Here is a 26,464-nt window from a genome sequence, read left to right as displayed (position 1 = left end):
GCCTTTCATAGCAAAGTCTTTGGTGGGCATCCTCTGGCTTACATACCTTTTAAGCACCTACAGATAGATTTCATAACAATGCAAAAGGCTGGACATTATTAATTTTGCCTAGTTATAGTAGATTAACTGGCCAGATGGGTGGGAGCATTTCCTACAGCCTGAGTCACAGCGGCTTTTGTTGCTAAAGTACTTTTAAAAGAGATTATTCCTCACTTTTCCCTGCCAGCATGTATTGATACAGATAGGGGAAGTCATTTTACTGATTCTGTTCTTAATCAGATATATTCTTGCTTGGGGATTACTCCCAGATTTCATGTACCATATCATCCCCAGAAATCAGGTCAAGTTGAAAGAATGAACAGAGAACTTAAAACTATGATTGGCAAAGTATGCACTGAGACATTTAAAATGGCCTGATATTCTCCCTCTGTCCCTATTTTATCTTAGAAACAGGCCCAGAGGAGACCTACACATCTCACCATTTGAGATGTTTTTTGGACAGCCACCTATACAGGCTAAGCCTTTTCCCCCTGCATATACATCAATATTAGGGAGAGATACAACTATTGCTTCCGATTTACAGCAATTAAAGCACACCCTGCATGAACTCCATGAATCCAGAATTGTAGTACAAGCCAGACCACTAGACTTTTCTCTTCATGACCTGAACCCAGGAGACAAGGTGTACATAAAGAACTTCCAGTTTACTGGAGAAACTCAACCTTCCTGGTATGGTCCATTCCAAATATTGTTAACTTCTACAACATCTATAAATATTAGAGAGGACTCTTGGATTCATTGATCACATGTAAAGAGAGCATCTTCTATTGAGACTGATTGACCATATCCTATCACATGCATTGGAGATAATAATCCAGAGACAATTGGATACTGTTTTTTGAGAACACAGTGAATTCCTGAATTTTTTTCCTTATTTTTATTATTGCTTTTCCTTTGTTTTGATTACAATATTTTTCCTTTTTTCATTTCTTTTACTTAAGGTACATATAATAATTATTAATTTTTATTAAGCAATAATATGTTTAAAATATATATACTTGCAATAATATTAATGCATACCCAGAGTTTTATTGATTTATTGATAAATGTTATGGGACTGTGATTAATGTTTATGTCTGATTCTAGGAAATGGGATTAAAAAATAAAGGAGCTCAGACTTCATCTATACAGAGCCATAGAAGCATTTAACCTGAATAGTGCCAAAAAGATCACACAAGTCAAAAAGGAATATACCAATCCAGGAAGTACTGATGCACTTCTAAGCCAATTATAAATGATTTGAACCTAGTGTGAGACTTGAGGTTGTGACACTTGACATATGTTAAGATGTATGACTTCCTTGTATCCACACTCTTTGTGAAATATTCACAGAAAAGTACTAAAGTTTGACTATCATTCTGGCTCCCTCTATCACTGAGAATGACAAAAACCAGACCAGGGAATGACACTTCCCTATCACACATAAAATTCTAGTCCTTTTTCTCTCTTATATTATGGCAACTTCCTGTAGTCTTGGCTGCAAATGGGTAAGAGAAATATTACTCTATTCTGTCCTACAGACTGGTGGGATACAAATTACTTTAGTTGAACCTGTAAGAAATTTATTCAATCCTAATACAAAGGCCTATAATGAATTTATTCTTGTTTACTCAAAGTTTTATATACATAGATTTTGATATTTTGATTCTGATTTTGATTTTTTTCCCTTTCTCCCCAATGTTTATCTTTCTTCCTTTTTTTAAAATGTTTTTGGCTTTTTTCTCTTCTTTTTATAATTGACTCATATACCCCTATAACTCAACCATGAATCCTGAGCTGAACTATATATTTCTTAACACCCACTTCAGGCGGGGAGGGGATTGTATTTTATTTTATTTTTTTATTAAACATTTTTATTTGGTCAATTTCAAACATTATTCATTGGATACAAAAATCATTTTCTTTTCCTCCCTCCCATAGCCGATGCTAGATTCCACTGGGTATCACATGTGTCCCTGATCTGAACCCATTTCGATGTTGTTGGTATTTGCACTAGGATGTTCATTCAGATTCTATATCCCCAATCATATCCCCTCGGCCCCTGAAGTCAAGCAGTTGCCTTTTCTCGGCGTTTTTACTCTCACAGGTTTTCCTCGGCATGTGAATAGTATTTTTTTCTCATAGATCCCTGCAGATTCTTCAGTTACATTGGATTGACATTAATGGAGAAATCCATTATGTTCAATTGTAACACAGTGTATCAGTCTCTGTGTACAATGTTCTCCTGGTTCTGCTCCTTTTGCTCTGCATCAATTCTTAGAAGTTGTCACAGTTCACATGGAATTCCTCCACTTTAGTATCCCTTTGAGCACAATAGTATTCCATCACTAACAGATACCACAATTTGTTCAGCCATTCCCCAATTGAAGGGCATCCCCTCATTTTCCAAATTTTTGACACTACAAAAAACACAATTAAGAATATTCTTTTACATGTCCTTTTCCTTATTATCTCTTTGGGGTACAAACCCAGCAGTCCTATGGCTGGGTCAAAAGGTAGACAGTCTTTTAGTACCCTTTGGGCATAGTTCCAAATTACGCTCCAGAATGGTTGGATCAATTCACAACTCCACCAGCAATGAATTAATGTCCTGACTTTGCAACATCCCCTCCAGCATTCATTACTTTCCACAGGTATCATGTTAGCCAATCTGCTAGGTTTGAGGTGATACCTTGGAGTTGTTCTGATTTGCATCTCTCTGATTATCAGAGATTTAGAAGTGTTTTTCATGTGCTTATTAATACTTTTGATTTCTTTCTGAAGAAATCAACTGAAAACTGCCTAGTCATGTCCCTTGCCCATTTATTAATTGGAGAATGGCTTGATTTTTTGTACAATTGTACAAAAATTGTACAATTTTATGCACAATTGATTTAGCTCTTTGTAAATTTGAGTAATTAAACCTTTGTCAGAGTTTTTGTTATGAAGATTGTTTCCCAATTTGTTGCTTCCCTTCTGATTTTAGTTACATTGTTTTTTTGTACAAAAAAGTTTTATTTTGATGTAGTCAAAACTGTTTGTTTTATATTTTTTGACTCTAAGTCTTGCTTGGTTTTAAAAACTTTCCCTTCCCGAAAGTCTGACCTGTATACTATTCTGTGTTCATATAATTTACTTATTGTATCCTTCTTTACGTTCAAATTGTTCACCCATTCTGAGTTTATCTTGGTGTAGTGTGTGAGGTGTTGTTTCAAACCTAATCTCTCCCACATTGTCTTCCAATTTTTCCAGCAGTTTTTTTTTTAACAAATGATGGAATTTTTCTTAGATTTCATTCACCTCTTTTACCTCTTTTTAATTTATTTTTTGATTTGATTTTTCTAAATTTGATAGTGGTAGGTTCAGATCTCCCACTAGTATAGTTTTACTACTTATTTCCTCCTTCAATCCTACTAGTTTCTCCTTTAGAAATTTGGGTGCTATACCATTTGGTACATACATGCTGATAGTGATGTTTCCTCATTATCTATACTCTCTTTTATCATGATGTGTTTACCTTCCATATCCCTTTTAATCAGGTCTAATTTTACTTTGGCTTTGTCAGATATCATGATTGCAACCCCTGTCTTCTTTCTGTCAGTTGAGGCCCATTAGGTCTTACTGCCTGTGTTCCAAGCCTTGAGGTCCTTTAGTGTGGAAGCTGCCAGGTCTTGTGTGATCCTGATTGGTGCTCCTTGGTATCTGAATTTCCTCCTTTTTGACTTCTTATAGAATTTTTTTCCTTAGCTTGAAAGCTCTGGAATTTGGCAATTGCATTTCTGGGAGTTGTTTTTTGGGGGGTTTTAGTGTAGAGGGTATTCTATGAACTCTTTCAATGTCTATTTTTCCCCCTTGTTCAAGAATTTCAGGGCAGTTTTCTTGGATGATCTCTTGTAGTATGATGTCAAGATTTCTGTTTATTTCTGGCTTTTCAGGTAGACCAATGTTTCTCAAATTTTCTTTCCTTCCTCTGTTTTCCTGATCTATCACCTTGTCAGAGAGATATTTTATGTTTTCTTATATTTTTTCAGTCTTTTGGATTTGCTTTATTAATCCTTGATGTTTTACAAGATCATTGGTTTCCAGTTGCTCAATTCTGGTCCTTAAGACCTGGATTTTTGTTATAATCTTTTGATTTTCTGCTTTATCCTTTTGGCATTCAGCTATGATTTCTTCTTCTTCTTCTTCTTCTTCTTCTTCTTCTTCTTCTTCTTCTTCTTCTTCTTCTTCTTCTTCTTCTTCTTCTTCTTCTTCTTCTTCTTCTTTTTAGCCATTTCCCATTTCTGTAAAGCTTCCTTCAGAAGGCTTCCTTCTTTTTGGTAAGCTCCAATTGAAATTTTTCCAGGGCTTGTGGACAATTTCCGTTTTTTTGTTTTGTTTTGTTTTGGGTTTTTTAGGTTTTGCCTTTGTTTGAATTTCATCCAGTATTTCTTCTGTAGCCTGGGTTTTTCCTCTGTAAAATTTTTCAAGAGTTACTGTCTTTTTGTTTTTGTTTTTGTTTTTGTTTTTTTAAGGATTTTGAGGTTCCTGTGCACAATTAGTCATTTTCATGGATGTTTTCCCTTCCCTCTTTAGTCAGAAACCTGAGTGAGCTCAGCAGGTTCTCTGTGTATAAAGTTAAGGAGCAAGAATTTTACCTGAGGCAAGCTCTCGAATCTCCACAGTCCTTTGCAGCTCTTCTCTGTTCTACCTTCCCAGGGGTTCTCAAGGTCTGTGCTCTCCTGCCCACCTGGGTTTCCAGTCTAGCTGCTTTCAGAGGTAGGTCTCCTGTGGTCCTAGTCATCTAGAAGTGCCCCTTACTTGCTCCTGAGGTGCTCCTTGCTCACTCCCTGGTTCTGGTGGGCATGCTGGCTCCAAGCAACTAAAGCCTGCACTCCTTCGCGAGCTGGGGTTTCTTGCCTATTTGCTTTCAGAGGTAGGTCTCTGGTGGTCCTATTCAGCTCCCAAGAACCTAGAGGTGTCCCTTGCTCACTCTGGAGGTGCCCCTCGCTTGCTTGTTTTGGAGTGCACTGGATCTGGCTATGGCTCCATAGGTGTCGGTAGGGGATGGTGGATGGGCTCGCATTTGGGTGGAAGCTTTTTCACCCTCTTATAAATTGGAAAATCCCCAACCCCATGTACCTTCAATGCTGTGCCCTACTGTACAGTTCCTCTGTTTTTCTGAAAATGTTTTTTAAAGATCTTTTGGGGTAGTCTTTGGCGCTGTGCGCTGGGGAGAGGAAGTGAACCATGTTTAGACTGCCACCAATTTTTCCTGGAGGTCCAGGGGGAGGGAGTGGTGGTATTTTAATAAAAATCCAAGATTTAAATTTTTTTTTTGAGAAATATCTTCAAAGAAAAAGCTTGCTAACTCCTAAAATCCAGAGATGAACTGTTTGCAGAAAGATGCCTGAAAAACCTACACTACATCATGAAGATCCAGACTCAACTTTGGATGTGGTTGATTGAACTAAAGGTTTATTGAACATTTATTTTTAATGTATAGTCTTATGCCAAAAGGGGACTGCCCCCTAATTGGTTTTTTGTCAATGTGTGCCCAGCAAAACATTGGTTTTGCTGACTCTCTTCTATTTTCCTCTTATCTCTAACTACTGTAGTTTCCTCTTACAAGGTAAAAATTTGTATGCACCTGCAGTTAGACGATTGTAGATATTCAAGATAATTGTTTAGTGATCAATTGGGGAGACTAGTCCCCCAATCATTATCAGGGAGGATTGTGAATTTTAGATTTACTCCACCCTGCTTAGTCTTTAGAATTCTAGCAATCAGGAATGTATACACCCCCACTTAAGAATTAACTAACTGTAGGGGAGGATGGCCTATGACTGACATGTGCTAGCAAGTGACAAATCAGAAACAACTGACTAACCCTCTGGGCTGTCCTAACCCAAGCTTAAGCTACCATTGGTACATAGGAGACACAGAAAGTGATGCAAAGAAGTGCCTATATATAGTTTGTGTCACTTCCTGTGAGGTTCCGGTGACATCGGGAGCTCTGGGCAGCATTTTGACCTGCTTGCTGCGTTTGGTCCTGTAGCATGGTTTAGGTGAGGTGTCTTCCCTGAGTGACCTTGGTGAGTGGTAAGGGTACTGATTCTTCCTTTCCTTGACCTCCTGAAAATCACTATCCTCCTCAGAGACCCCTCATCTAGGATGAAGGCATCATGGCTAGAAGCAGAGCTAGATTTAATCTTCTGAGAAGGCCTCATGGCTGAGGCTTCTGAACTTCCCTTGGCTTAGGGTAGACCAGGGAAATCTTATACCCTTTCCTCTCTCTCTTCTTCTTAATTTTTTCCTTCTATTATAATTAAATCAACATAAAAATGCCAAACTGACTTCAGTATTTTATTGGGATTGAATTTAAATCCCTAGTGACCAGTAAAATAACATATTAAGCCAACAACCCTAATTTTACCCCTAACACTATCAAAGCTTCAACTCATAGGATTTCAAATTGATTGCTCAAAAACACAATTCTAATCATGTCCACACTTCCCCTCCTTTAAATAAACTCCAGTGGCTCCTTATTATTTCCAAGATCAAATATAAATTATGTATTTTTTTCATTTACAATACTTCATAGTCATTTTGGGAGTCAAGATGTCATGTTCTCTGGGAAAACCCTTTCAGACCAATCAAAAAAAAAAAGTGTTTCGAGTGGAAAACAAAAAAAAAATACAAAAACAGGACAGAGTTCAGGGATGTTCCTGCTTGATTCAACTTGCAAGGTACACAGAAAAGGCTGAATTCTCAGGTTTAAGGAAAATAAAAAAGGAGCATCCCAAAACCCTTTCCCCCACCTACTGTGCTGAGATTCTACCAGATGCTATGACCTTGGGGTGAGGGCTCCAGTCTGGAGGGAGTGCCTTGCTACCACAGCTATTCAAGGCTCAAGGCTCTGACCACACACAGATGGAAGGGAGGCAGCTGGAGAAGATGGACAGGGAGGAGGGCATCTTGGTTCAGCCACCACTCCTATATCTTGAGTCTCTGCCTCTGGAGGTTTTGGCCTCAGAGTGGATCCACTACAGATCAGCTTAATACAGTCTAGCAATAATTTAGATACTAAGCCGGCAAAGGACAGAAAAGCTCAGTCTCCAATGTCCCTCCACATCTACTGCACTGAGACCTGTGGTAAGAATCCAGCTGACTAGGATTCCAGGGTGAAGGCTGCAGCAGTGACAGAGTGCCTTGGTACCAGCACAGAAGTTCGGGGCTCTGACCAGGCAGCCAGCAGGGAAGCAACTGAAAAAAAAAGAAGAGAGAAGGATGAAGGTTAGTACCTTTAGCCTCCATACCTTCACCTTCACCTTTAGCTTCTGATGGCAAAGGGGAAAAAAATTGGCCTCAGGGCTCTTTAATACAATAGGTAAGCTCCATAAGCTTAATCCAGTTAATCAGCAGAGCAGAGAAGAAGCCCCATCAAGACAGAATAGCCCAAACCCACAGATTTAGCAAATAAATACAGGAGCAAGAATACAGCCAATGACGGGGGGGGGGGGGGGGGGGGGGGGGGGGGGGGGTTGGGGGGGGAAGGGGAAGAAGGAAAAAAATGAGTAAACAACAGAAAAAAAGAAATTATAATTGGCAGCTTCTATTCAGGTAATGAACAAAGAACAAATGGAACAGAGGAAGACCAAGAATCCCCAAGGAACTCCAGCGAATTAGACACAGGCTTTGAAAGACCTCAAAACATGATTCAAAAAACAATTATGAGAGCTTGTAGAAAATTGAGAAAAGAACTTAAAAAGCAAAACAAATCATCTGGAAACAGAGGCACATGAGCTAAAACAGGAAAATAGTGTCTTGAAACCCAGAATTGACCAGCATGAAAACAAAGCAAAGAAAGTGAAAGATGACCTACAACGAAAAACAGAACAAAAGGAAAAGGGCGATCAAAAAGCTGGGAATGAAATTCAGTCCTTGAAAATTAGAATCCAAGAACTAGAAGCAAATGACTTCACAAGACAACAAATATCTATAAAATAAAATCAAAATAATGAAAAAGTTGAGGAAAATATGAAACACCTCATTGATAAAATTACGAACCTGGAAAATAGATATAGGAGAGACAATTTAAGAAGTATTGGACTACCAGAAAATCATGACAAAAGAAAAAACCAGGACATCATTTTAAAGGAAATTATGAAAGAAAATTGTCCCTGCATTATTGAACAAGAGGAAAAAATAGAAATTGAAAGAATCTATAGATCACCTCCTGCATTAAATCCCAAATTGACAAATCCAGATTAAGGAAAAGACTCCACAAGCTGCTAAAAAGAAATCATACAGATATCATGGAAACACATTTAGGATAGCAGAGGACCTGGATGCATCCACACTGAAGAACTGAAAGGCATAGAATATAATATTCTGGAAAATAAGGGAAATGGTCTACAACCAAGAATCAACTACCCAGAAAAATTGGCATTATTCTTGCCAGGGAATGTATGGTCATTTAATAAAATAAAAGACTTCCAAGTATTCCTAAAGACCTGATTTAAACTGAAAACTTGATGTCCAAACACAGAAATTAAGAGAATCACCAAAAGGTAATTAAGGGGAAAATTTTTTTAAAGGACCCAATACATTCAAATGATTGGTATTCCTTTAAGAAATTATGATGTTGACAACTCTTAAAAATTGTTTTTATCATCAGGGTAGCTAGAAGAAGTATACTTAGAGGGTATAGTGACAAACTATATAGGATGATACATCAAATATATATATATATATATATATATATATATGTGTGTGTGTGTGTGTATATATATATATATACACATATCAACTAAAGGTAAAAAATAGGATAATACTAAGAGAAATGGGAAAACAGATAAAGTGAGGTAAATATACATTTCATAAAGAAGTGCATGTAGGGAATGGGGGGAGAAGATCAATACAATGGAAGGGTGGGTGGAAGAGATTGGTAACAGGTTATACTTAAATCTTACACATATTGAAACTGCCTCAGAGAGGGAAGAAAAATCAGATCCACTGGGTTAAAGAATTGTATTGTGCCCTATAGAGAAGTAGAAGGATAATAAATGGGCTGGTAGGGAGAGGAATAATATAAAAGAGGGAAAGTTGGGGGGTCATTTTAAAGGCATGATAGTAAGAGGGGAATAAATAAGAAGGATGGTTGGAAAGGGAAATAATATTATGAAGGAAAAAGGGAGGAGACTGACAAAGTGAAAAGTTGGAGGGGAGGGTAATAGGGATAAGAGAAAAGGCAGAATTAAAGGAGGAATCAACATAGAGGGGAATACACAGACAATAATCATAACTATGAATGTGAATGGGATGAATTTACCAATAAAAAGGAAGCAAATAGCAAAATAGATTAAAAAAACAGAATCCTACCATATGTTGTCTATAGGAAGCATACTTTAGGGAGGTTGAAATACACATGTTAAATATAGGACTATGGAGCACAATTTACTGGGCTGCAACTGAGTCAAAGAAGGCAGGAGTAGCAATTATGATCACAGACAAAGCTAAAGCAAAAATAGATCTGATTAAAAGAGGTAAGGAAGATAATTATATCTTGAAGAAAAGGCAGTATCAATAATGAAGAAATATCAGGTTTTAACATATTTAGACCAAATGGTAGATCATTCAGATTTCTAAAGAAGAAACAAAAGGAGCTTAAAGAAGAAATAGATAGTAAAACTATAGTAGTGGGGGACCTTAATCTTCTCCATTAGAACTAGATAAATTGAAACAAAATAAACAAGAAAGAAGTAAGGGAAGTGAATGAAATGTTAGAAAAATTAGAGTCAATAGATATCTGGAGAAAAATAATAGGGATAAAAGAATATACCTTCTATTCAGCAGCACAGAACTAATAAATAAGACTAGGAGCTGGTACTTTGAAAAAACACATAAAATAGATAAAGTATTGGTTCATCAAATAAAAAAAAAGAAAAGAAGAAAATCAAATGAACAGTATCAATGATGAAAAGAGTGACCTCAGCTCTAATGAAGATGAAATTAAGGTAATTATTAAGAACTCTTTTGCCAAATTATGTGGCAATAAATATGACAATCTAGATCAGCAGTTCTCAACCTCTCAATTTGTAGCAATGAGAATACATAATGCATATTACGTATTTACGTTCTGAATCATCACTGTAGCAAAATTACAGTTTTGAAGTAACCACCAAAATAATTTTTTGGTTTGGGGTCACTGCAACATGAGGAACTGTATTGCAGTGTCACGGCATTAGAAAGGTTGACAACCACTGATCTAGATGAAATGGCTGAATATCTACAAAAATATAGATGGCTTAGATTAATAAACAAGGAAATAGAATACACAAGTAATCCCATCTCAGAAAAAGAAATTGAATAAACCGTCAAGGAAGTACCTAAGAAGCAATCCCCAGAGCCAGATGGATTCATAAATGAATTCTATGAAATATTTAAAGAACAAATAATCCCAATAGTATACAAATTTTTTGACAAAATAAGCAAAAATAGAGTTTTACCAAATTCCTTTAATGATACTGTCAACATGGAAATCTAGAGATCCCCAGTTTATTTAGTTGGAGTGTGGAAACCCCAGGTTTTGACTTTCTCACGGGAGAGTTTCCCCCTGAGGGAAGGTCCCTCTTCACCAGACAGTGAACTTCCTGGTAGTTTGGGTGGGAACAGCTAATCCCATCCAATATTAAACATCCCTTTTGTCCCAATGGTTTCTTCCCCCTAGGCTAAAGTCCATGACCAAGGTGACCCAGCCCTAGGCTGAGTCTTTCCCTTTTGTGTCCATTGTGGGGCCCCAGCCCCTCACTATTATTCCTGTCTGGAACTTCTCATTTTCCTTTCTCACCATTGTAAGGTCAATCAACTGTCCCTCTAATCCTAAAGCCCCCAGGTCATCTAGAGTGGTACATAGGTTCCCCAAGTTCTTTTGTTCCTCTGAGTCCATCCTGAGTAGGTGGCACTCCCAGGGGCTGGTGACCAGAGCTTCTTGACTCCGGTGCAGTCTTGGAAATCAGCTCTGTTGTCGTAGTAGCAGCGCTAACCCCTTTTCCCTTGATTAAAGAGTGATTTTGACTATTTAATAGTTCTGTGTTTTTCCTAGTTGACAATACGAATATTGTACTGATTCCAAAGCCAGGCAGACCAAAAACAGAGGAAAGGAAACTACAGACCAATATTCCTAATGGGCATAGATGCAAAAATCTTAAATAGAATACTAGAAATAGACTTTAGCAACTTATCAAGAGGATTATTCATTTTGATCAGGTGGGATTTATACCAGGAATACAAGGATGGTTTAATATCAGGTATGTTGAGGGGATCATATGCCCTCCCCCTCCTGGAGGACCAAACCAGTTCATCAACATTCCTCACATACCAGAGTTAAGTCCTTGAATTTGAATAAAAGAAAGTGGGTGGAGCATACCTGGGTCTTTTGGCATGGATTCTGGGAGTGACAGACAAGTGAGCAAGAGAAAAGATGTAAATAGAATAGAGACCTATGGTCTGAGAACTTAGAATAAGGAAGAGATTTACATCTATGCTTATCTACTTTTTCTATTAATACACTTTATTTTATGTTTTATTTTTAAATAATAACTGGTAGATATAATAATTTTAAATATAACAGCTTGGCAACAACCTCAGCTTATTTAAGAGTCTTAAATTCTTCTGAGAGAAGTTTTGAGTAAGTACTTAGGAAAGCATAGGAGGATTTTTAGTAGAACTGCTTGTTTGCTTTGATATGTGAGACACACCTTGGCAGAGACAGAGAAGCCAGTTTTCTTTTCACACCTATCACCCTGGATCAGTGAGCACTTCCCTCCCATGTGGTTACCCACCCACATTCCTTTAGCTTAATGGGGCAGTAGAGAACAGAGCACAAATGGAACCAAGAGGCTCTTGGACCCAGAGGAAAAGAAATGCAGGAACTCCTGGTCTTTCCCAGCCCCATGTCTACCTGACTTCAACAAAGTTGCAGAATACAAAATAAACCCACATAGACCATCAGCATTTCTATATATTTCCAACACAACTCAGCAGCAAGAGTTAGAAAGAGAAATTCATTTAAAATCACCCTACATAGTATAAAATACTTAGGAATCTATTTGCTAAGAAAACATAGGTATTACATGAACATAATTATAAAATACTTTCCACTCCATTAAAATTAGAGCTAAATAATTGGAAAAACATTAATTGCACATAGATAGGATGAGATAATATAGTAAACATACAATCCTACCCATATTAATTTACTTTTTTCAGTGCAGAAACTATCAAACTACCAAGAATTTTTTTATTAAATTAGAAAAAAAATGTAACAAAGTTCATTTGGAAGAATAAAAGATAAAGAATATTAAGAGAACTAATGGAAAAAAAAATGTGAATGATGAGGGCCTAGCAGTACCAAATCTTAAACTGTACTATAAAATAGTGGTCATCAAAACAATATGGTACTGGCTAAGAGAGAGAAGAGAGGAGAGTGGAATAGATTTGGTGTCAATGACCTCAGCAAGATAGTATAAGAGAAACCAAAAGATCCCAGCTTTTGGGACAAGAACCTACTATTTGACAAAAACTTATGGGAAAACTGGAAAACAGTATAGGATTGATTAGGTCTAGATCAATATCTCACACCCCATACCAAGATAAATTCAGAATGGGTAAATGACTTAAATATAAATAGGGAAATCATAAGTAAATTAGGTGAACATAGAACAGTATGTCTGTCATGTTTATAGGGAAATAAAGAATTTAAGGCCAAGCAAGAGATAGAGAATATTGCAAAATGTAAAATGAATAATTTTGATTACATTAAAATGGTTTTGTACAAACAGAGGCAATGCAAACCAAAATTAGAAGGGAAGCAACAAATTGGGGAAAAATCTTTATAGCAAAAAACTTAGAAAAAGGTCTAATTTCTCAAGTTTATATGGAGCTAAATCAATTGTACAAAAAAAATTAGACTATTCCCCAATTGATAAATGGGCAAGGGACATGAATAGGCAGTTTTCAGGTAAGGAAATCAAAACTATCATTAAGCACCTGAAAAAATGTTCTAAATCTCTCTTAATTATAGAAATGTAAATCAAAACAACTCTGAGGTAGCACCTCATACCTAGTAGATAGGACAATATGACAGCAAAGAAAAGTTATATAGGTTGGAAGGGATGTGGCAAGATTGTGACACTAATGCAATCCTGGTGGAGTTATGAATTGATGCAACCATTCTGGAAGGCGATTTGGAACTATGGCCAAAGGGTTTTAAAGGACTGCCTGCACTTTTTCCATCTATACCACTGTTGAGTTTGTTCCCCCCAAAATAGGAAAAAACATATGCACAAAAATATTCATAGCCACACTTTTTATGGTAACAAAAAACCTGGAAAATGAGGAGGTGTCCATTTATTGGCAAATTTCTGAACAAATTGTAGTATCTGATATTGATGGAATACTATTATGCCAAAACATATGATGAACTGGAGGAATTCCATGTGAACTGGAATGACCTCCAGGAATTGATACAGAGTGAAAGGAGCAGAACCAGGAGAACATTATACACAGAAACACAGAAACTGATACACTGTGACACAATATAACATAATGGACTTCTCTACTAGCAGCAATGCAATGATCCAGAACAATTCTGAGGAACTTTTGAGAAAAAATGCTATCCATATCCAGAGAAACAACTGTGGGAGCTGAAAAGCAGAAGAAAAACATATGATTGATCACATGGTTCAATGGGTATATGATTAGGGATATTACCTTTAAATGATCACTTATTACAAATAGTAATAATATAGAACTAGGTTTTGAACAATGATAAATGTAAAACCCAGTGGAATTGCTAATTGACTCCTGGAGGGAAAAGGGAGGAAAGGAGGAAAAGAACATGTATCATGTAACCATGGAAAAAATATTCTAAATTAATTAATTAAATATTTTAAAAATAAAATAATACAAAACACTTCTTAAACTAGCCCCTTCCTTTCTTATGCAGTTTTCTCACACCTTACTCTGTCTCCCATATACTCTGTAATCAAGTAACCCTGAAACTTTACTCTTCCTTGAATTTAACATTCTATCTCTGTCCTCCATGCATTTTCACTAGCTGTTCCTTATACCTAGACTTTTTTCTCTCATCATATCAATTTCCTGACTTCCTTCTTTAATGTTTTTTCCTGATGCTCCTTAATTAGTATTTTCCCAACATTATCATCTCTCAATAACCCTGTTTATATCTTATAATTGTTTACATATTTGCTCATCCACTCACTTTATTGAGTTGAGATTGCAGACTTTTTTTTTTCAATCTTTGTACCCTAGGATCTTAGTACTGTGCTGGGCATATAGTGTTTAATGTATGCTTATTTACTGATTGGCTCAAACTCCAAGGAAATGCCAGGCTTAATATTGTACAGTTATCCATTAATAAAAAGAAGAATGGGGGAAAGGGAAAATGATAGTCAATTTGTCTCAAGATCTCTAACCTGGAAGGATTTTTTCAGGACAAAATCACACCCCAGAAATGGGTACTGTAATATTTATATATGATGTCTTGGCATCCTTGACATACATTCTTATTTCATCTTCCCATGCTTTTTTTTTTAAATCCTTACCTTCCATCTCTAAGACAGAAGAGCAGTAATGACTTGGTAGTTGGAGTTAAATACCTTTCCCAGAGTTACACAGTTAGGAAACATCTAAGGCAATGCCTGTTTCACCACAACCAACTCTGGCTTAACTTCTACTTCTCCATCAAAGTGTAGCAGACTGGTGTATGATTACCTTGATGAATTTGGTTAACAAATTGCATGGTAATCTCCATAAATGAAATTTAAATGGATTAGGAAAAGTGAAGATGAATTGAACCTAGGTCCTCCTGACTGCAGGCCTGGCCCTTTGTCCACTGTGCTATCTAGTTGTCTCGCCCCCAGATACTTTTTATGGCAGCAAATATTGTTTGGCTTCTAATTCCCTGGCTGCTCCTAGCTTTTATAGCTTTTTGCTCCCCAAAGTCTAAAAGTAGGAGGAATAATATAATGAATCAAAATTTCCTCCCTCTTCCCACAGCTCCAATGACATGGCAAAGCCCTCTATGAGAACCGAAGAGGAAAATATTGTGTAAATTTTGGGAAAATACATAGGAATCCATCTCCAACAAAGTAATCTCTTTGGCAATGCCTGAAAAAATATGTAGTAATGAAAATGCTGCACTGAACTTTTTGGAACTATTTTTCTTCATCTGTAAAGTTAGAGTATTGGTCTAGATGTCCTCTAAGTTATCTTTCCATACCTAAATCTGAATGCATAATGGGTTTTCAATCCTATATCCCTGATGCCTATCACAATAGCTTCCATTCTACCCAAAGAGCTACTCTCAAGCTTTTTTATTTTTAGATGAATCCAACAGAATAGAATGAATGATTCCTTATAGGAGGAAATGCTATACGTGATATTAAAAATATCCAGTTGTGTTTTAGCATGTAGGTGATGGGAAGTCATTGAAGGATTTTAAATAGAAGAAGCACAGGATCAAAAGGTTGGTGAAATAAGACTAATCTAGCAGTAGTTTTCTATACAGAATAATTTGATCAGATTTATAAAATGTTCTTCCAATTTGAATACAATCTTGAATGACTTAAGAAATTTTATTGTCATTTCTGTCATTGTATTTCCATTCAAACTTATTCAAATTATATTTTATGTGTTCCCTTTGGTGATTAATAAGCAATATTGTAATTTTCTGGTAAAATATAAAAATCTATCAGATATTTCTTTTATGGAGGCTAAATTTTTTTGGGAAGTTAACTTCAGTGCCACACATTTATGTAATTAACAATTTTTCAACATGAATTCTGGAAGAATTAGAATTGTGTTTTGTTTTTTTCTTTTCACTTTAAATGTTTTTCATTTTGTTTTGCTATTTTAACTCCATGATTCTCTCCCCAGTATTTTCCCTCCCCTTATCCTTACCACTTCCCCTTCAGCTACTGAAAGAATTGTAAGTGATTTTCAGATCTGATAATGCAGAAAATTAATGCTGTAGATATACCCCCCAGGTGTTGTGAATAAGTATAGAACCTACACACCTAGTATTTATTTTCTGACCTTGAAAGCAAAAAGCTGTAATTTGAAGATTTCTTTTTTATCCAAGCAACTATATTTGAGCAAGTCCTCTTTCATATGTTTCATGGTGAAGTTCATGATTATTGTAATCTAAAAACACATCAGGTCACTTTAGCCGAGTATAGTACTTTTACCAAAGCACCGTAACCACCTCTGGCCTTACTCACACTTCTGCTCCATCGAAGTGTAGCAGAAGGGTCCAAAATTACCTAGATAAATTGGTCCCCAAATTGCATGCTAACCTGCATAATTGAAACTAAAATGGATTAGGAAAAGTGAACATGAGTTATCTGCATGGTATTATATAATCTCTTTCTTTGCTTTTCTGATAAAATATGACTGAGGTTGATACAGAAATATCTCATTTATCCACCTTTACTCCCAATGAGAAAGGTAAGTTGGTAATAGAGGACATTTGTTCAAGTCATGTCCCTAACAAGTGTAAGCTATTTGACCAAAGTTCAAATCGTTTTGATATACTTTGATCAAAGATACTGAACTTCTCAGTATCACCAGGGAAACCCTCTAAGGTTATAAACTAGAAAGGACTTACCAGTACAGAATGGTAGAGGGAATTTTCACACCAAAAGTACTGGTCCCCTATCCAGATAAAATCACAGGTTCTGAGCCACCACTCCTGCCAAGGCACCTCTTCAAAAACAACAACAGTAACTGCCAAAAGAATGAAGAACAGTTCATTAAAATACTTCCTAAGCAACACATTTTCATTTCTTTTTGGTAGATTTTAATGGAATATATTTTTAAATTGTATTACACACTTCTAAAATAGAATATGTTAACCAAAATTAAACCTTTTCTTAAATACACAGAATCATTATGGATTAGTTATTGTTCAGGTTTTCATGGACTGTTCATAATTCAAGTATATACCTATCTGTTCTCCTAAACTAAATGATTTATGGCCCCTTCCTCTGTACTTTTATTTTAAAAGTTTTATTCAATAGGCTATTTTGTTTAAATATTTTAAATTATAACTTTTTGTTCCTGTCAGCCTCTCTGCCTTACCAGACTTTAAAATGATTGCTCATGCCTTTCTATTTTGTTGCTACTAATATGTTTTGAGTTGAAAAACTAAATAACATTAACAATAATAATAGCCCTCTCAGAACCTAACCTGTCCTGAAGGTGGGAAGAGCAAACAATGTCCAAGTAACGTAAAGCCAATCAAAGTAACTGACTGATTCATATTTTTATTCATATAAAATATCCATACACAAATGTATGTGGGTATACATATCTAAGCACACACATTGTTGTATAGTATTAGTGTGTGCATGCATAGGTATATATGTGTGTATGTGTATCTAAAATAATGTATGCTATCTATTATGGACTCTGTGGGACCTGAAACTGCTAATAGGAAGGCCTGGTAAGACCCTAGACATCCTGGTAATGTAAATTTTGACAATTACAATATTTGAAATCATGATGTTGCTTAACTTGATATGGAGAAAGTGGCACTTATTGTTCTGGTACCACAAAGAAGTAAAGGTTATAAATAATATATATATATATATATATATATATATATATATATATATATATATATATATATATATATATATATATATATATATATATATATATATATCAGAAATATCAATACCAAACCTGTGAGAAATTCTTTGACATATATGGATTTGATTTCTAAATTAGGCAAACCATATATACATAGGAATTCAACCAAAACAATAATTGTTGTATTATGCACTAGTACCACATCATAACTGCATTGGATGGCCATGTTGTCCTTTGTGCTCCAACACGCCCTAAGCACTCCACAGTGCTTTGCTGTGTCGCCCTCTCAGCCGTTGAAACTTCTTATTGGTTTCTTCCGTCTGTTCAGACGATGCAGTCTTCACATGCTGGGTGAGCAAAGCCCTGGTTCACCAGGGGTCGATGTCCCGATGGCTACCCTCACAAGGTTTAGCCGGCCTGTCGAAGCCATTGCCCGGGGTGTGGCCGCTGCCGCATGCTAGCAGCTACTGGGAGCCACAAGTGAGAGCTGGGTGTCAGGTGGGGGTCAGAGGCTGGAGAGCTGCCCTAGGAGGGCACAACAAGCCCTCCATACCAGAGATACTACCCCTCCCTGAGCACCCCATACACCCCAGGTATAACGACTTTTCGTGCCACTGGACCCAGACTTCCAACACCGAGAGAGTGAGACTGTCTCTGTGCATCGACTTTTCCACTTAAATCTCCTTCATGCACAAGTATCTTTGTGCACACTCATCTATCCTAACCCCGTCCACCCTCTTCAAGACCTGCGGCGATGGGGGAGTGATGACGCGACAGGTGGAGGTGACCACTGGCAGTGGTAGTCACAATCCTGCATGAAGGCGGCCCACAGACCAGTGGTCACTCAGCCCTGTGGGCAGCAGGGACGTTCGGCAGCATCCTGGGCAACTGAGCAGCCCTCTCTAGGACAGCACTGCTCACCCTAATCAAGGGAGGGGACTAGAAAAGGTGTCCCAAACATTGCCTGCCCTACAAACACCCGGTCAGCACACTGCGGCTGGCGGGTCATCCCCTTTAAGCGGTCAAAATCAAAGAAAAAATACAAAGAAACTCCTACTAGGATCATGGAACATCAGGATATTACTTGATAGAGAGAATACCCCAAGACCTGAGAGAAGAACAGCTCTAATCGGTAAAGAACTGGCGCGATATAACATCGACATCGCAGCCTTCAGCGAAACACGCTTACCAGAAGAGGGATCACTCAGCGAACCCACCACTGGATACACCTTCTTCTGGAAAGGTAGAGCCTCAAATGAAGACAGAATCCACCGTGTTGGCCTGGCCATCAAGACCAGTTTGCTCAAACAGCTGCCAGACTTGCCTGTGGGCATCAGCAAGAGGCTCATGAAGATCCATTTGCCTCTCAGCAAAGACCGGTATGCCACGATCATCAGCGCATATGCCCCAACACTGACCAGCACAGAGGAGACCATCAAGCAGTTCTACTCTGACCTGAGTGCTGTCCTGCACTCAGTGCCAACAAATGACAAGCTGATACTACTGGGAGACTTCAAAGACCACGTTGGCCAGGACCATGAAAGATTGAAAGGAGTGCTCGGCAAACATGGCGTGGGCAAAATGGACAACAACGGCCTACTGCTACTCAGCAAATGCTCAGAGTTTGAACTCACCATCACGAACACTGTGTTCAGAATGGAGAACAAATATAAAACAACGTGGATGCACCCACGATCAAAACAGTGGCATCTCATTGACTACATCATTGTACGCTGGCGAGACATCCAGGATGTAAAGATCACCAGAGCCATGAGAGGAGCTGAATGCTGGACAGACCACCAATTGGTTAGAGCAACTCTTCAAATAAGCATTGCGCCTCTCCATCCAAAACGGGCCCAGACAGTTTGAGCATTTTACAACGTGAGTTTTAGAGATCCATCTTATTTGCAAACATTCCAGTCCTGCCTGGACAACAAGCTGTCTGCCAAGGGACCACTCACTGGAAGCTCAACTGAGAAATGGAACCAGTTCAGAGACACAGTGAAGGAAACATCAAAGGCAGTACTAGGCCCAAAACAATGCAACCACCAGGACTGGTTCGAGGAGAACAACACTGCTATTGAAGACCTATTGAGCAAAAAGAACAAAGCCTTTATGGAGTGGCAAAATAACCCAAACTCTGCTCCTAAAAGGGACAGATTCAAGTCTCTCCAAGCCACGGTGCAGCGTGAGATCAGGAAGATGCAAGACCGATGGTGGGAAAAAAAGGTAGAAGAAATCCAGTGGTTTGCTGATATGAAAAACTACAAACAATTTTTCAGTGGCCTCAAGACTGTCTATGGGCCATCAAAACCCACCACCACTCCCTTGCTATCCTCTGACGGTGACACTCTCATAAAAGATAAAAAAGGCATCAGCAACAGGTGGAAAGAACACTTCAGTCAGCTTCTCAACCGACCCTCTTCAGTCGACCAAAGCGCCCTTGACCAGATGCCCCAAAACCACACCATTGAACAACTTCATATCCCTCCTTCAATAGAGGAAGTCCAAAAAGCCATTAAACAAATGAGTGCAGGCAAGGCACCTGGTAAAGATGGGATCCCAACCGAGGTGTACAAGGCCTTAAATGGAAAGGTGCTCCAGGCATTCCACATAGTACTGACCAGCATATGGGAAGAGAAAACTGCCCCCAGAACTCAGACATGCCTCCATCGAAGACCAATACAAGATCAAAGGCTCACGAGCAGCCTGTGACAACTACAGAGGCATCTCACTACTCTCCGCTGCCGGAAAGATTCTTGCCTGTGTTATACTCAACAGACTCATGTCATCTGTTTCAGAGCAGAACCTGCCTGAATCACAATGTAGCTTCTGACCAGATCACAGCACCATTGACATGTTCTTCATGGTGAGGAAAATGCAGGAAAAATGCCTTGAGCAGAACCTGGGTCTCTACATTGTCTTCATAGACCTGACAAAGGCATTCGACACAGTGAACAGGGACACATTGTGGGTGATCCTCAGCAACCTCGGTTGCCCAGCAAAATTAATCAAACTGATCCAGCTCTTTCATGTCGACATGACAGGGGAAGTCCTATCTGGTGGAGAGACTTCCGACCGCTTCAAAATCTCCAATCACGTGAAACAAGGCTGTGTCCTCCCTCCGGTACTATTCAATCTATTTTTCACCCAGGTATTACGACATGCTGTGATGGATCTAGACCTGGGCGTCTACATCAAATACCGACTGGATGGCTCACTATTCGACCTTCGCCACCTGACTGCAAAAACAAAGACAACAGAGAGACTCATCCTGGAAGCTCTCTTCGCAGATGACTGTGCTCTCATGGCCCACCAAGAAAATCACCTCCAAACCATTGTGGACAGGTTCTCCACCGCAACAAAACTGTTTGGCCTGACTATCAGCCTCAGCAAAACAGAGGTGCTGTTCCAACCTGCACCAGGGAGGCCAACGAACCAGCCATGCATTACAATCTACAGCATGCAGCTTTCTAACGTCAACACTTTCAAGTACCTGGGCAGCACCATTGCCAACGATGGGTCCCTAGACCACGCAATTAATGCCAGGATCCAAAAGGCCAGCCAGGCACTCGGGCGGCTGCGCTACAAAGTCCTCCAACACAGAGGTGTAAGCACTGCGACGAAGCTCAAAGTGCACAACGCAGTGGTCCTCAGCTCGCTCCTGTAAGGTTGTGAGACATGGACACTGTACCGGAAGCACATGAAACAGCTGGAAATTCCACCAACGCTCCCTCCGGTCAATCATGAGGATCTGATGACAGGACAGAATCACCAATCAGGAAGTCCTCGACAGAGCCAAGTCCACCAGCATCGAAGTCCTGGTCCTCAAAGCCCAGCTACGATGGTCTGGACACGTCATCCGCATGGACCCACAGCGAATACCAAGACAGGTATTCTACGGTGAACTGTCAGTTGGATTCAGGAAACAAGGCCGACCATAGAAAAGATTCAAGGATCAGCTAAAGTCAAACTTGAAGTGGGCTGGCAGGACACCAAAGCAACTAGAACTCGCTGCCTGTGACAGAAGCAGCTGGCGAGCCCACAGTCACCATGCCGCCACCACCTCTGAAGATGAGCGACGTCGTCTTGCTGCTGCACGTGAATGCCGACACCAGGCCACAGCCGCACCTCCCGTAACAACTGGCGTCCCATGTCCCATGTGCCACAAACTCTGCTCCTCAGCCTTTGGACTACAAAGCCACATGAGGGTACATCAATAGATGATAATGCACAAAGACAATCGTCATTCTCGATCACCGACAGAACTACTATATATATATATATATATATATATATATATATATATATATATGCATATATATATATATATGCATATATATACCACATCATAATGAATCTGGTTACACGCAAGGAATCCGTACTACTCATAATCAGTGATATATTCAGATCCAAGTCATATAATATCTTGCAGATCAATGCAGGGCTATAATAAGAAAGAATATCATTTTGAACTCTAGCTTAAATAATATAGAAAGTGTGTAGTTATTGAAATCTGCAGAGGGAACCTCAAAAAAACTGGAACCTTTGGAAAATATACACTTAATTCAAATTCCATAAGAGCTCTATAATAGTGAAATAGATTAAAATCAAGTCACTAAGTATGAGTTCCAGGCACTATCTGAAAAAAAAATATCTTGGTTCATTTTGAAAAGAAAATATAAACATACTCAGAGTGTTTTTTAAAGCTCTTTTTGAAATTTGAAATTAATAGTGTGAATCCAACTAATAGGTCAGCTATACAAATATAGAATTTCTTTTTTTAAGTTGACCTTTATTTTATCCATCATGAGGAAGAATGACTACAATAGTAACAAAAAAAATCTTCCACAAGATTCACAAGTATAAATAAATTTTAGGACCAATACAAAACAACATTCAATATGGTTATTTTCCTATAAGGATGATTGGATAGAAGGCATACTTATCAAAAAGTATGAGCATTTTTGGGTATTAAATATCATTTTTGAGGTAAACAAATGGAGATCTTTGGAAAGGCATTAGAAGATAATATTCTTATATGGTACCCAGATTATAAACTTGAATCACTATACCATTTATTAAAAGCAATACAAAGGAACCTTCAAAAAACTCTTTACATAATATGAAATAAAAACCTCATAACCAAATGCAAAAAAAAAAATTAGTATTAAATGCTTCTTTTTCAGACCATAATGCTATAAAATTACATTGAACAAAAAGCTGGAGACAAAACTAAAACTTAATTGTAAACTAAGTAACTTTATATTGAAGAATTCAATATACAGACTATAAACAATCAACAATTCCACTAAAGAGAATGAAAACAAAGAGAGAGCATATCAAAATTTTGGGGATGCATCCAAAGCACTAATTAGGGGACAATTTATATTTCTAAATGCTTACATCAATAAAGCAGAGAAAGTGAATATCTATGATACAGCTAAAACAATAGATAAAAATAACAAATCTTTCAACTAAACACCAATTAGAAATTTTGGAAAACAAAGGAGAGATGAACAAAAGTGAAAGTACTTGAAATAATAAATAAGACAATGAGCAATTTTTATGAAAAGGTTAATTTGATGGAAAAAAAAGAAAACCAAATTACCAGTTTTAAAAATTAAAAGGATAAATTTACAACCACTGAAGCAGAAATTAAATCAATTATAGTTAGTTATTTTTCCAAATTATATGCCAATAAATCTGATAATCTAAATGAAATTGATGAATATTTAAAGAAATATAAATGCTCAGGTTAACAGAAGAGTAAATACGATATTTAAATAACATAATATCAGAAAAAGAAATAGAACAAGCCATCTCCCTAAGAAAAAAGCCTTTGGGTCAGAGAGATTTATAAGTGAATTCTAACAAACCCAGAAAGAATAATGAATTCTAATGCTACACAAACTATACAGAAAAATGGCCATGGAAGGACCTCTATCAAATTCTTTTTATGTTACAAATATGATGCTATCTCTAAATAAGGAAGAACAAAAATTGAGAAGGAAAACTCTATCTTAAGCAAACTATTAGCAAGATTACATCAATATATCACAAGGTTCTATACACCTTGACCAGGTAGGTTTAAGTCAAAAATTCAGGGATGGTTCAATAATAGGGAAACTATCAATATAATCTACCACATGAATAGCAAAGCCATATGATTATTTCAATAGATGCAGAAAAAAAGATTTTGATGAAACATGAAACCCATTCTTATTACAAACATGGTTTATAGAGTGAAGTTTATGACCACAATATCCTAGTGTTTGACAAACCCAAAGATCCATGCTTCTTAAAGTACTCAGTATTTGACAAAATTTCAAAAACAGTATGGCATAAATTAGACAAAGACTAATACCACTTAATATACCAAGGCAAAGCCAACATAGATTCATAATTTAAAAATAAAGGATGATGGGTTCAGCTGGATGACTCAATGGATTGAGAGCGAGACTCAGAGATGAGAGGTCCTAGGTTCAAATCTGGCCTCAGACACTTTCCAGCTGTGTGACCCTGGGCAAGTCACTTATCTCTCATTGCTTAGCCCTTACCACTCTTCTGCCTTAGAACCAATATCCACTATTGTTTCTAAGATAGAAGGTAAGGGTTTAAAAAAATAAAAATTAAATTAAATTAAAATTAAAAAGGATGACAGCATAAGCACATTAGTATAAGGCTTAAAAATTAAAGGGCTGGACTAAATATATAAAAATGTGGTCAACAAAATTATTGCTCAAGTCAGAATGACTTTATATGGTAGTTTCTTTACAAAAGGAGAAAGAGTGAAAATAAGGAAATGAGAGAGAGTAGATAATTACTCCAGCCTGGTACAAACCATGCAGGGTTTAGAGGCTCTAGCAAAGAGGTAAATTAAACAAGGGTTCTAACCACGAGGCCTCCTCTAAGATGAGGAGTCTCTCCAAAGGCTAGTACCTCCAGAAAAGCCAGGAAAAGGAGTCACCTTTTTCACTCACCCACATGGTAGTTTTAAAGGTAAATCCAAGAACAGTCCAAAGTCCCAAGCTAGAGCTCCTTCAAGGTCAAGTTTGAAGGCAAAAGAGCTGGTCACAGGAAGTTTTTCCCACTTTAAAAGACCACAGCACATGTGGGTCACAGGCCTCCCCATACTTAAGGATAAGTGGGGGTATACACATTTCTGGTGATAAAATCTAAAAATGGGAAGGGGAGAGTTAATCCCATCTTCACAATAATGAGACAAGTAATTGAAAAAAAAAACAATACAAAAGAAGCAAGCAGATTAAAATACAAAGAAAAGTAAATCAGAAATTATTGACAAATAATTATTGATACGCTTAATAAAAATGGACAACAAAATTTGAAAATTTGAGGAAACAGAGTCAAAGTGTCACATATATCCATACAGAAACAATTTTTTTTTTTAAAATCAGCATTAATCAACCATGATATTTTGGTAGCTTAAGAAAAAAAGAATTTAGAAAAAAGAAACATTAGAGAAGGAACGAATAGAAAATTTCTCAAGTACTTATTCTTTAAAAATTATTAGATGATGAATCCATAAGTTGGATGAAATAAGAAATAGATAAATGGTGTGCCATTAATAAACTGAAGGAATGCATAGTTGCATCAAAAGATGACTGAAATAGTAGCTTCTATGAAAAACTGAGAATTGGTAAGTAGCATTAAGCTCAACGTTTATTGACTGGAATAATCTACTAGCAAAGCACTTTACCATCTTTTGCCCCAAGAACCCCTAATTCTGGTTTGTTAACAGAATTAATGACATAGTTATTATCAAATGATAAGAATTCAAGTGACACCTAAAGAATAGGGGTATTGAGTGGTTATGTGATTTATATAAAGTATTCACAATTTGAATCACTTTACAAATACATGTCTTAAATTTATTTCCAACATTATCTTTTTAAATTTTGAGTTCAAGTTCTTCAGATAGAGTTTTAAGTTCCAAAATTCCTTTTCTTTATCCTCTAACCCACCCATTGAGAAAACAATTAATATGATACCTATTGATTATATCTGCAAAATTGTTAACAACATATTTCCATATTAGCTAAGCTTTTATTACTTTTTTTTAACAACCTACAACTACTTTCAAGCAAAAAAAATATTGATTGACTTGATGAAGCTCAAACTTCTTTTTGTAGTTCTTTGTTTTGTTTTTGTCATTCTTGTTTATGTCTATAATAAAAAACAGCTTTTGTGAAGTAATATGTTTTGGGATAGTTGATCTATTTGGATTCATACCAACTATTTTAAAAACAATTTTCTTTAATTTCATGCTATGTCATTCAAAAGGCATGAACCAGAAAGTGACAAATCCTTATCAGTTTGTAAGTAATTAATAAGACCCTCATCAAAAGAGATGTATCATTTAAATTATCTTTAATGATCATCATAGTACCTTTGACTCAGTTTCATACTCCTGACTTCATAGTATATTGCAAATATATACAAATAAATTAAAACAGTGAGAACATGAGCATCTATTTACCACATGGGAAACTGAGTTCTTTTTAAAATATGCCACCAACACAACAGTATCAAGAACAATTGATATAAAATATGAAAGCTTAAACAAATACAATTGAAACTTGCCATGGTTCTACATAGTGAGTAATCCATTATTGAATAGAATCTACTCTAAATTATACTTTCAATTCAGAGGAGGAGCTGTAACAATTATTTTATTAATTACTTGATGTCCAGAGATTACATCAAATTACTGCATATAACTCCACTCAAAGATACATTAAATGGT

This window comes from Monodelphis domestica, chromosome 4 (assembly GCF_027887165.1).
Source record: "Monodelphis domestica isolate mMonDom1 chromosome 4, mMonDom1.pri, whole genome shotgun sequence".
In the NCBI taxonomy this organism is placed as follows: Eukaryota; Metazoa; Chordata; class Mammalia; order Didelphimorphia; family Didelphidae; genus Monodelphis; species Monodelphis domestica.
This window is presented reverse-complemented; position numbering follows the sequence as displayed.